At 40.4% G+C, this 13,611-nt stretch overlaps 1 protein-coding gene across 1 annotated transcript in view; it reads left to right on the top strand.

The window, feature by feature from the left end:
* The window catches only part of LOC124552377 (AF4/FMR2 family member lilli), a 717,562-nt gene that overhangs the window by 703,002 nt on the left and 949 nt on the right, over positions 1–13,611 (top strand). The window lies entirely within an intron of this gene.

Here is a 13,611-nt window from a genome sequence, read left to right as displayed (position 1 = left end):
GGATTGCCTCCCAGCTGATGTATCAGGCTCCCTTTTCGTGGACGATTTTACCATCTATTGCAGCGCGCAGTGTGCACGTGTCCTGGAGCGCTGTCTTCAGCGTTCTCTTGACCGTCTTTACTCCTGGAGTGTCGCCAATGGCTTCCGTTTTTCTGCCGAGAAGACGGTCTGTATTAACTTCTGGCGCTACAAAGAGTTTCTCCCACCGTCCTTACGACTCGGTCCCGTTGCTCTCCCACTCGTGGAGACAATCAAATTTTTAGGCCTTACCTTTGACAGGAAACTTAGCTGGTCTCCACATGTGTCATATTTGGCCGCCCGTTGTACCCGTTCTTTAAATGTCCTCCGTGTTCTCAGTGGTATGTCGTGGGGAGCGGATCGAACCGTCCTACTTCGTCTATATCGGTCGATCGTCCGCTCCAAGCTGGATTATGGGAGCTTCGTATACTCCTCTGCACGGCCATCCATCTTACGCCGCCTCAACTCCATACAACATCGGGGTTTACGACTTGCGATCGGAGCATTTTATACCAGTCCCGTAGAGAGTCTTCATGCTGACGCTGGCGAATTGCCACTCACCTACCGGCGCGATATACTGCTTTGTCGGTATGCCTGTCGGCTACTGTCAATGCCCGACCATCCGTCTTATCGTTCCTTTTTTGACGACTCTCTTGACCTTCAATACGGGTTGTATGTCTCTGCCTTGCTACCCCCTGGAGTTCGCTTTCGTCGCCTCCTTCAACACCTTGATTTTTCACTCCCTGCAACCTTTCGAGTGGGCGAGAGCCGCACGCCACCTTGGCTCCAGGCTCAGGTCCGCGTTCACCTCAACCTCAGCTCGCTCCCAAAAGAGGTCACCCCCGGTTCGGTCTACCACTCCCGTTTTTTGGAACTTTCTTTCGAAGTTCAACAACATGACTTTCATTTATACAGATGGCTCTAAGACCAATGACGGGGTCGGGTGTTCCTTTATTGTCGGGGCACAAAGTTTCCAATACCGGCTCCATGGCCATTGTTCGGTCTTCACAGCTGAGCTCTTTGCCCTCTACCAGGCTGTTCTTTACATCTGCCGCCACCGACATTCTGCTTATGTCATCTGCTCAGATTCCCTGAGCGCCATCCAGAGCCTCAGTGATCCGTACCCGGTTCACCCTTTCGTACACCGGATCCAACGCTCTCTTCAGCAGCTGGTGGACGTCGGTACGCCGGTTAGCTTTATGTGGGTTCCTGGCCATGTCGGTATCCCTGGGAACGAAGCTGCAGATGCCGCGGCCAAGGCTGCGGTCCTCCAGCCTCGGACAGCTTCTTGTTGTGTCCCTTCGTCCGATTTTAGCAGGGTCATTTGTCGGCGCGTTGTGTCGCTGTGGCATGCCGATTGGGCTGCACTTACCGACAACAAGCTTCGGGCCTTAAAACCTCTTCCCGTGGCTTGGACGTCCTCCTCACGCCCTTCTCGGCGGGAGGAGGTCGTTTTAGCAAGGTTAAGAATTGGACACTGCCGGTTCAGCCATCGCCATCTGCTGACGGCTGCGCCGGCGCCGTTCTGCCCATGTGGGCACTTGCTGACGGTTAGACACATTTTAATGTCCTGTCCTGATCTTAACACACTGCGCCTCGATCTTAACCTGCCTACTACTATCGATGCCATTTTAGCGGATGACCCACGAGCAGCTGCTCGTGTTCTTTGTTTTATCAATTTGACACACCTCGCTAAGGACATTTGATGATGTTTTTTAATCCTATGCCTGTCAGTCTGTCTTTTATTGTGTTTTCCCTTTTAGTTGTTGTTGTCAACTTGTGCCTCGCGGTGCATTCTTAGAGTAGTCAGGGCGCTAATGACCATTGAAGTTGTGCGCCCGAAAACCACAAAAAAAAAAAAAAAAAAACCACCACAGTAGTATAAGTTTATATGCCAACTAGCTCATGAAGAGATTGAAGAAATGTATGATGAGATAAAAGAAATTATTCTTCAGATAGTTAAGGGAGACAGAAATTTAACAGTCATATGGGACTGGAATTCAATAGTAGGAAAAGGAAGAGAAGGAAATATTAGTGAATAGGGACTGGGGTAAAGGAATGAAAGACGAATCTGCCTTGTAGAATTTTGTACACAGCATAATTTAATCATTGATAACACTTGGTTTAAGAATCATGAAAGTTGGTTGTTTATGTGAGAGAGACTTGGAGGTACCTGAAGGTTTCAGATTGACTATATAATGGTAAGAGAGTTTTCGGAACCAGATTATAAATTGTAAGGCTTTTCCAGGGGCAGATGTTGACTCTGATCCCAATTTAGTGGTTATGAACTGTAGGTTAAACCCGAAGAAATTGCAAAAAGGTGGGAATTCAAAGAGATGGGACCTGGATAAATTCAAAGAGCCAGAGGTTGTAGAGAGTTTCAGAGGGAGCATGAGGGAAGATTGAGAGGAACAGGGGAAGGGAAGACAGTAGAAGAAGAAAGGATAGCTTTCAGAGATGAATAATGAAAGCAACAGATGATCAAGTAGGTAAAAAAATGAGGGCTAGTAGAAATACTTGGGTAACACGAGAGATACTGAATTTAATTGATGAAAACTGAAAATATGGAAATGCAGTAAATGAGCAGGCCAGAGGGAATACAAACACCTAAAAAATGAGACTGACAGGAAGTGCAGGAATGGCTAGAGGACAAATGTAAGGATTTAGAAGCATGTATCACCTGGGGAAAGAGAGATAATGCCTCCTGGAAAATTAAGAGCCCTTTAGAGAAATGAGAAGCAGTTGTATGAATATCAAGAGATCATATGGAAAACTAGTCCTAAGCAAAGAAGGGAATACAGAAAGGTGCAGTGAGTATATAGAGTGTCTATGTAAGGGAGATGTGCTTCAGAACAATATTATGGAAATGGACGAGGACATAAACGGAGATGGGAGATACGATACTGCGTAAAGAACTTGACAGAGCACTGAAGGACCTAAGTCAAAATAAGGCCATGGGTGTAGACTACATTCTGTTGGACCTACTGACACCCTTGTAACTGCCAGCCATGACAAAACTCCGACATTTGGTGAGCAAGATGAAGGGGCGGATGCGAAATTACTGAACTATCAATTTGACAAGTCATGGCTGCAAAACGCTTCCATACATGATTTATGAGAGAATGGAAAAACTGGTAGAAGCCAACCTTGGGGAAAATGTTTGGATTCCAGAGAAATGCAGGAACATGCAAAGTAATACAGACACTACGCCTTACCTTAGAAGATGGGGTAAGGAAAGGCAAACCTACATTTCTAGCATTTGTAGACAGATAAAGTTTTTGACAATGTCGACTGGAATACTCTCTTTCAAATTCTGAAGGTGGCAGGGGTAAAATAGAGGGAGTGAAAGGCTATTTACAATTTGTATAGAAACTATATGGCAGTTACAAGAGTAGAGGGGCATGAGAGGGAAGCAGTGGTTGAGAAGGAAGTGAGACAGGTTTGTAGCCTATCCCTGATGTTACTCAATCTGTGTATTGAGCAAGCAGTAAAGGAAAGAAAAGAAAAATTTGGAGTAGGTATTAAAATCCATGGAGAAAAAATAAAAACTTTGAGGGTTGCCGATGACATTGTAATTCTGTCAGAGACAGCAAATGACTTGGAAGAGCAGTTGAATGGAATGCAAAGTGTCTTGAAAGGAAGATATAAGATGAACATTAACAAAAGCCAAACAAGGATAATGGAATGGAGTAAAATTAAATCATGTGATGCTGAGGGAATTAGATTGGGAAATGATACACTTAAAGTAGTAAAGGAGGTTTGCTATTTGGGGAGCAAAATAACTGATGATGGTCGAAGTAGAGAGGATATAAAATGTAGACTGGCAATGGTGAGAAAATATTTCTGAAGAAGAGAAATTTGTTAACATCGAGTATATGTTTAAGTTTCAGGAAGTCTCTTCTGAAAATATGTGTATGGAAGAGAAACATGGATGATAAACAGTTTAACCAAGAAGAGAATAGAAGCTTTTGAAATGAGGTGCTACAGAAGAATGGTGAAGATTAGGTGGGTAGATGATGTAACTAATGAGAATGTACTGAACAGAATTGTGGAGAAAAAAAAAAATTGTGCCACAACCTGACTATAAGAAGGGATCAGTTGGTAGGACACATTCTGAGACATCACAGGAAAACATTAAAAGTCTTGCACAGGATGGAATAGCATGGAGAGCTGCATCAAACCAGTCTTCAGACTGAAGGCTATTACAACAACAACAACAACAACAAATTCTTCTTGTAGTCTGAGGGTATTTCACCTGTCTCATACACCACGCTCAGCAAATGGAAGATTTTTGTCATGGCTGGCTCCCACAAGGCTATCAGTAGTTCTGACAGAATGTCGCCTTCTCCCAGGGCCTTGTTTTGACTTACGCCTTCCAGTGCTCTCTCGAATTATTCTTTGAGAATCCTATCTCCCATACCATCTTCATCTCTGTCCTCCTCCATTTCTGTAATATTGCCTACAAGTTCATCTCGCTTGTATAGACCATCTATCTGCTCCCTCCATGTTTTAGCTTTCTCTTCTTTGCTTAGGAATGGTTTTTCATTTGAGCTCTTGATATTCATAAAACTGCTTCTCTATTATCCAGAAGTCTCTTTAATTTTGCTGTCAGCAGTATCTACTCGTATCTTTCACTTATTGAAATATGCTTCTAAATCCTTACATTTGTCCTCTAGCCATTCCTGATTACCCCTTTTGCACTTCCTATCAGTCTCATTTTTTAGAAGCTTGTACTCCCTTTTGTCTGCTTCATTTATGGTATTTTTATATTCTCTCCTTTCATCAATTAAATGCAGTATATTTTGTGTTATCCAAGGATTTCTACCTGCCCTCATCTTTTTACATTCTTTATCTTCTGCTGCCTTCCTTTCCACTATCCTTCTCAATCATTCCTTAATGCTCCCTCTGGAACACTCCACAACCTCTGGCTCTTTCAGTTCATCCACAGCTCATCTCCTTAATTTACTACCTTTTTGCAATTTCTTCAATTTTAATCTACAGTTCATAACCAATAGATTGTGGCCAGAGACCACATTTGCCACTGGAAATGTCTTACAATTTAAAACCTGGTTCCTAAATCTCTGTCTTGCCATTATACAGGATGAGTCAGGTGGAAAGGTACATGCTTTGGGACACTATATTATTAGTGATGCTGAACGAAAAAATTCATATGTACATATGCCCCATTGCAAATGGTTTCTGAGATAGAACACATTTAATATCACTGTTGTAAGCTTTTTTTAATAACTCAAAAGCTGCACACTCCAACGAAAATGTGTCTTAGTACACAATTAAACTAAATTAAATTTGCTACAGAAAAAGGTCCTATTTATTTTTTGTCTAGGATTAACAGGTTGCATCAAGAGCTCATGGGAATATTGAAAATCTTGCACGACGCACATGCACTGTAGCTTAGATACTTTTTGTAGGCCAGTTTGAGGCAGTTTTCCGACTTTATAGACCACAAGCGTCTGTATCAAAATGTTTGTCTCAACTTCCTCTATATTACTGTGATATGTTGTAAACAATGAATAATACAGAAAATAAATAGAAATGTACATTAAAAGTGTTCTACCTTGGAAACCATTCAGAATAGAGCATGTCTCCACGTCAAGATTTTTGTTCAGAATTAGTAATGCTATAACCCGTCAAAACACGTACCCTTCCTCCTGACTCACTCTGTATAATCTGTCTGAAACCTTCCAGTGCCTCCAGGTCTCTTCCACGTACGCAACCTTCTTTCATGATTTTTGAACCAAGTGTTAGCTATGATTAAGTTATGCTCTGTGTAAAATTCTACCTTGTGGCTTCCTCTTTCATTCCTTACCCCCAGTCCATATTCACCTACTACTTTTCCTTCTCTTCCTTTTCCTATCGAATGTCAGTCATATATGACTATTAAATTTTTGTTTCCCTTAACTGTCTGAATAATTTCTTCAATCGCATCATACATTTATTCAATCTCATCATCTGCAGAGCTAGTTGGCATATAAACTTTTACTACTGTGGTAGGCGTGGGCTTTGTGTCTATCTTGGCTATAATAAAGTGTTGACTATGTTGTTCATAAAAGCTTATCTGTGTTTGTATATTTTTATGAATTATTAAACCTACTCCTGGATTACCCCTATTTGATTTTGAATTTATAACCCTGCATTCACCTGACTAGATGTCCTGGTCCTCCTGCTACAAAACTTCACTAACTCTCACTATATCCAACTTTAACCTATCCATTTTCATTTCTAAATTTTCTAACCTACCTGCCCGATTAAGGGATCCGACATTCCATGCTCCAATCTGTAGAACGCATTTTGTTTCTCCTGATAATGACATCCTCCTGAGTAGTCCCCACCCAGAGATCCAAATGGGCGACTACTTTACCTCCGGAATATTTTACCCAATAGGACGCCATCATCATCATCATTTAACCACACAGTAAAGCTGCATGCCCTCGGGAAAAATTACGGCTGTAGTTTCCCCCTTGCTTTCAGCCGTTCACAGTACCAGCACAGCAAGGTCGTTTTGGTTAGTGTTACAAGGCCAGGGGAAGTAAATGAGACTCATCAGTGGTTTTGTAAGATACGTAGGAGAGATACGAATATACTAGAACAGGAGGGGAAAATGACCACCCTTCAGGCTGAGTTAGACAAGGCCAGGGGAATTCTTGACGGGTTAAGGAGAGAGAAGGGTCAAGAGAGGTGGGAAGTGGCAACAGGAGGAATTGTCCGGCAGTTTCACGGTGAATTTGAAAAATAGGTTTGACCTGTTGCTTCAGCTAGAAGCTGGCGAGCCTCAAGCAGTTGCAGGTGTAGACAGGGCACAACAAACTTTCAGCAGCAAATTGGAAAGTAAGAATGTAGGGAAATCAGTAATGGGAAAGAAAGTGATGTTGTTAGGTAGTTCCCATAGAAGAGGTGTTGGCCAACTTTTGCAAGATGAAATAGGATCAGAATACCAGGTCACAATTCTTTTTAAACCTAGTGCTGGTCTGGAGCAGGTGACAGAGGATTTAGAATCACTTTGCAACGGTTTCACTAAGGAAGACGCTGTGGTTATAGTGGGTGGGCCAGGTAATAGTATTGACAGAGATCTTGGGTACAGTATAGAGTGTGACCTGGCAAAGATTGCATCAGCATCGAAGCATATTAGTGTTGAGTTTGTATCTGTTCTTGGATGTCATGACCGACCTAATTTGAACTCTTCTGTCAAGAGAGTTAATTTTGAGTTGGAACGGCTGCTTATGTCGAGTGCAGGGTCACACATTGGTGTGGTTTCTGTTGCTTCTCTCAATAGGTCAGGTTATACTAGGCATGGACTTCACCTCAACAGGAAAGGGAAGGGTAAACTGGCTGCGAAAATAGCAGGAAAGTTAAGGAAGGGAGGCACTGTCATGAGTGATAAAATACCTGTGGTTATAGGGTTCAGAAAAGACCCTTTTTTATGGTAGGGAGAAAGAAACCAAGTTTTAAGAGCAGTTCAGATTGAGACACACTTTCAGTTTGAGAAAGAAATAAAAAAACATAATTCTAGCTTATTACATCAGCATAAACAGCTGCTGGTTAAGAATTTTTAACAAGCAGCAGAAACTTAAACTCTACCCAATTTTAACTCAGTCAATGTGAAATGTCAGCTATCTTTATATATTTACTAAGATGGTGTCTGTTCTTTCGGACATGCCCGAAAGAACAGATACCATCTTAGTAAATATATAGTTAACACTCACTGGCCACTTGACCATCTTCTTCTTCTGTGCGAATGCACAAACAGTGCCCGAACTCTTACGGGAATCAGCAACGCGTCACGAGTAATGAGTATAATGGGTGGGGGCACTACGAATGTAGTGCGGGACAATACATTGAGAATGTGGGTTTCGCGGGAGGTGTGCCAGAGATAAATCCCTGCAGTCGCGTTATCCTCTGTGTCCTCGGTGGCTCAGATGGATAGAGCGTCTGCCATGTAAGCAGGATATCCCAGGTTCGAGTCCCGGTCCGGGCACACATTTTCATCTGTCCCCGTTGACGTATGTCAATGCCTGTAAGCAGCTAAGGGTGTTCATTTCATTGTAATTTCAAGCTATCTTTATTGCATCAAAATATTCGAGGACTGAGAAATAAAATTAATGAATTAATTATCTGCATAGAGTCCTCAAACCCAGCTGACAATCAGCCTCTCTGAATATCATGCGACCACTGGTATAGAGCTTTTAAGTGTTACAGGGTTTAGGTTAGCATCTCACTTTTGTGGAGAAAGGAGGAATTGCCGCATTCATCAGGAACTGTCATAAATTTAAGAACATAGACATTCATAAATTTTGCCTAGAACAGCATATGGAAGCATGTGCAACAGAAGTAGAATTTCACAAAAAATCCTTCATAATATTAAGTGTTTATCGAGCACCTGCAGGTAACTGTAATCTGTTCACAAAGCACCTTGAAGCTGTACTGGCCCATTTAACAACCAAAAGCAAAGAAATAGTGGTAGCTGGTGACTTCAATGTAGATTTCCTTGAAGACTCTCCCAATAAGAACTTATTTGAGTTAGTAACACCATTATTCCACTTAAGTCCCACTGTACAGTTCCCCACTAAGGTAGCCAATTGTTCACCAACTGCCATTGATAATATCTTTATAGGAAAGTCCAATGAACAAAATATTACAAAACCAATAGCCAATGGCCTCTCAGATCATGGCATGTAGGTCCTTCTGTTAAATGTTAATACTGAACAGGATATAAAATCTGTTAAATCTGAGCTCAAGAGGGTAATCAATAAGCCAAAAATTGATTATTTTAGTACACTCCTCAGAGACATTCACTGGACTGATGTTTACAGTGCTCATGGCATGAACAAAAAATATAACACTTTTGCTAATAAAGTGCTAACCTTATTCGAACACTGTTTCCCCCAAAACTTACCAAGATTAGAGCAAAGTCTACAAAGAAGCCATGGATTACTCAAGGAATATGGGTATCTTGTAAAACAAAAAGAAAACTGTATCTGCCAATCCGAAATAGTTTCGATGTTGATGCTATAGCACATTACAAGAAATATTGCAAAATATTAAAGACTGTAATACGGACATCAAAGCAAATATATTACAAGGAAAAGATAGTCATATCAGATAACAAAATAAAGACAATATGAGATATAGTGAAGAAGGAGACCAGTAGAACCAAACATGAAGAGGGACAAATAGCATTAAGAGTAAATGATACATTGGTGACAGATGTGTATAGTGTTGAAGAACTTCTTAACAAACATTTTATAACTGTTACTGACAAGATGGAGTTGTCAGGTTCTGTAGATGCTGCAATGGAATACCTCAAACCAGACATTTCAAGTAACTTCCATAATATGAATTTGACCCTCACTACCCCAGCAGACATAATGCCCATCATAAAATCTTTAAAATCAAAAACATCTAGTGGGTATGATGAAACATCAACAAAGTTAATGAAAGAATATGATTCTGAGTTAAGTAACATATTAAGCCATCTGTGTAACCAGAATGGTTGAAATATGCTGAAGTTAAGCCACTGTTTAAGAAGGGCGATAAAGAAATAGCATCAAATTTCCATCCAGTTTCACTTTTGCCAGCATTCTCAAAAATTTTAGAAAAGGTAATGTACAGGGTTATAAACACAAAATCAAATAGGGGTAATGCAGGAGTAGGTTTAATAATGAATAGGAAAATAGGAATGCGGGTAAGCTACTACAAACAGCATAGTGAACACATTATTGTGGCCAAGATAGATACGAAGCCCACACCTACTACAGTAGTACAAGTTTATATGCCAACTAGCTCTGCAGATGACGAAGAAATTGAAGAAATGTATGATGAAATAAAAGAAATTATTCAGATTGTGAAGGGAGACGAAAATTTAATAGTCATGGGTGACTGGAATTCGAGTGTAGGAAAAGGGAGAGAAGGAAACATAGTAGGTGAATATGGATTGGGGGACAGAAATGAAAGAGGAAGCCGCCTGGTAGAATTTTGCACAGAGCACAACTTAATCATAGCTAACACTTGGTTTAAGAATCATGAAAGAAGGTTGTATACATGGAAGAACCCTGGAGATACTAAAAGGTATCAGATAGATTATATAATGGTAAGACAGAGATTTAGGAACCAGGTTTTAAATTGTAAGACATTTCCAGGGGCAGATGTGGACTCTGACCACAATCTATTGGTTATGACCTGTAGATTAAAACTGAAGAAACTGCAAAAAGGTGGGAATTTAAGGAGATGGGACCTGGATAAACTAAAAGAACCAGAGGTTGTACAGAGATTCAGGGAGAGCATAAGGGAGCAATTGACAGGAATGGGGGAAAGAAATACAGTAGAAGAAGAATGGGTAGCTTTGAGGGATGAAGTAGTGAAGGCAGCAGAGGATCAAGTAGGTAAAAAGACGAGGGCTAGTAGAAATCCTTGGGTAACAGAAGAAATACTGAATTTAATTGATGAAAGGAGAAAATATAAAAATGCAGTAAGTGAAACAGGCAAAAAGGAATACAAACGTCTCAAAAATGAGATCGACAGGAAGTGCAAAATGGCTAAGCAGGGATGGCTAGAGGACAAATGTAAGGATGTAGAGGCCTATCTCACTAGGGGTAAGATAGATACCGCCTACAGGAAAATTAAAGAGACCTTTGGAGATAAGAGAACGACTTGTATGAATATCAAGAGCTCATATGGAAACCCAGTTCTAAGCAAAGAAGGGGAAGCAGAAAGATTGAAGGAGTATATAGAGGGTCTATACAAGGGTGGTGTACTTGAGGACAATATTATGGAAATGGAAGAGGATGTAGATGAAGATGAAATGGGAGATATGATACTGCGTGAAGAGTTTGACAGAGCAATGAAAGACCTGAGTCGAAACAAGGCCCCCGGAGTAGACAATATTCCATTGGAACTACTGACAGCCGTGGGAGAGCCAGTCCTGACAAAACTCTACCATCTGGTGAGCAAGATGTATGAAACAGACGAAATACCCTCAGACTTCAAGAAGAATATAATAATTCCAATCCCAAAGAAAGCAGGTGTTGACAGATGTGAAAATTACCGAACTATCAGCTTAATAAGTCACAGCTGCAAAATACTAACACGAATTCTTTACAGACCAATGGAAAAACTAGCAGAAGCCAACCTCGGGGAAGATCAGTTTGGATTCCGTAGAAACACTGGAACACGTGAGGCAATACTGACCTTACGACTTATCTTGGAAGAAAGATTAAGGAAAGGCAAACCTACGTTTCTAGCATTTGTAGACTTAGAGAAAGCTTTTGACAATGTTGACTGGAATACTCTCTTTCAAATTCTAAAGGTGGCAGGGGTAAAATACAGGGAGCGAAAGGCTATTTACAATTTGTACAGAAACCAGATGGCAGTTATAAGAGTCGAGGGACATGAAAGGGAAGCAGTGGTTGGGAAGGGAGTAAGACAGGGTTGTAGCCTCTCCCCGATGTTGTTCAATCTGTATATTGAGCAAGCAGTAAAGGAAACAAAAGAAAAATTCAGAGTAGGTATTAAAATTCATGGAGAAGAAATAAAAACTTTGAGGTTCGCCGATGACATTGTAATTCTGTCAGAGACAGCAAAGGACTTGGAAGAGCAGTTGAATGGAATGGACAGTGTCTTGAAAGGAGGATATAAGATGAACATCAACAAAAGCAAAACAAGGATAATGGAATGTAGTCTAAATAAGTCGGGTGATGCTGAGGGAATTAGATTAGGAAATGAGGCACTTAAAGTAGTAAAGGAGTTTTGCTATTTGGGGAGCAAAATAACTGATGATGGTCGAAGTAGAGAGGATATAAAATGTAGGCTGGCTATGGCAAGGAAAGCGTTTCTGAAGAAGAGAAATTTGTTAACATCCAGTATTGATTTAAGTGTCAAGAAGTCATTTCTGAAAGTATTCGTATGGAGTGTAGCCGTGTATGGAAGTGAAACATGGACGATAAATAGTTTGGACAAGAAGAGAATAGAAGCTTTCGAAATGTGGTGCTACAGAAGAATGCTGAAGATTAGATGGGTAGATCACATAACTAATGAGGAAGTATTGAATAGGATTGGGGAGAAGAGAAGTTTGTGGCACAACTTGACCAGAAGAAGGGATCGGTTGGTAGGACATGTTCTGAGGCATCAAGGGATCACCAATTTAGTATTGCAGGGCAGCGTGGAGGGTAAAAATCGTAGAGGGAGACCAAGAGATGAATACACTAAGCAGATTCAGAAGGATGTAGGTTGCAGTAGGTACTGGGAGATGAAAAAGCTTGCACAGGATAGAGTAGCATGGAGAGCTGCATCAAACCAGTCTCAGGACTGAAGACCACAACAACAACAACAACAACAACAATGTACAATCGGCTTTATAACCATCTTATCACAAATAACGTACTGTCAAAGTTGCAGTTCGAATTTCTAAAGGGTTCTGATATTGAGAAATCTATCTACACTTATAGTGAAAATGTACTTAATTCATTAGACAAAAAATTGCAGGCAACTGGTATATTTTGTGATCTGTCGAAGGCATTTGACTGTGTAAAACACAATATCCTTTTAAGTAAATTAGAATATTATGGTGTAACAGGAAATGCTGCAAAATGGTTAAATCTTATATCTCTAGTAGGAAACAAAAGGTAATATTTGGAAAGAGACATGTATTAAGCTATCAGGCATCATCCAACTGGGAACTAATTACATGTGGAGTCCCACGAGGTTCCATTCTAGGGCCCTTACTGTTTCTTGTGTATATCAATGTCCTTTCATCAGTAACATTACCAGATGCCAAGTTTGTTTTGTCTGCCAATGATACAAACATTGCAATAAATAGCAAATCAAGTGTAGTCTTAGAAAGATCGGCTAGTAAAATATTTGTGGACATTAATCACTGATTCCTAGCCAATGCTCTGTCACTAAACTTTGAAAGAAAGAAAAAAAAAAAAAAAAAAAAAAAAAAAAAAAGCACACACTACATGCAGTTAAGAACTTGTAAGGAGTGTCCCACGAGTATATGCCTAACATACGATGACAAGCAAATAGAAGAAGTGGACAGTCTTAAATTCTTGGGATTACAGCTTGATAATAAATTCAACTGGGAGGAGCAGACCACAGACCTGCTGAAACGTCTTAACAAACCTCTATTTGAAATGTGAATTGTGTCTGATATATGGGATATAAAAAATGAGAAAGCTGGCATACTATGCTTATTTTCATTCCATAATGTCATATGGGATTATTTTTTGGGGTAATTCATCAAGCCAAGCTAAAGTTTTCCAGGCACAAAAACGGTGCAATATGTTATATGTGGTGTGAACTCAAGAACATCCTGCAGAGGCCTGTTTAGGGAACAAGGGATACTAACTTTTTTAATTTTAACTTCAGTGCATTAATGTGATCTTAGTTAATGAATCTTTGTAAAATGATTCTTTCATATAGAGTTCATTAAAAAAAATGACGATCATTCCACTTGGGAGCTGTGGCAGGTACATTAGCTTATTTGTTTCAGTTGTAAATATTTATCATGTACTATTGTTTTTCTGACATGTACTACATCCTGGAGGACTTCCTCACTATGGATCAATTGGAATGAAAGTA

This window comes from Schistocerca americana, chromosome 10 (genome assembly GCF_021461395.2).
Source record: "Schistocerca americana isolate TAMUIC-IGC-003095 chromosome 10, iqSchAmer2.1, whole genome shotgun sequence".
Lineage (NCBI taxonomy): Eukaryota > Metazoa > Arthropoda > Insecta > Orthoptera > Acrididae > Schistocerca > Schistocerca americana.
Note: the sequence above shows the minus strand (reverse complement) of the source record. Positions and strands in the feature narration are given on the sequence as shown.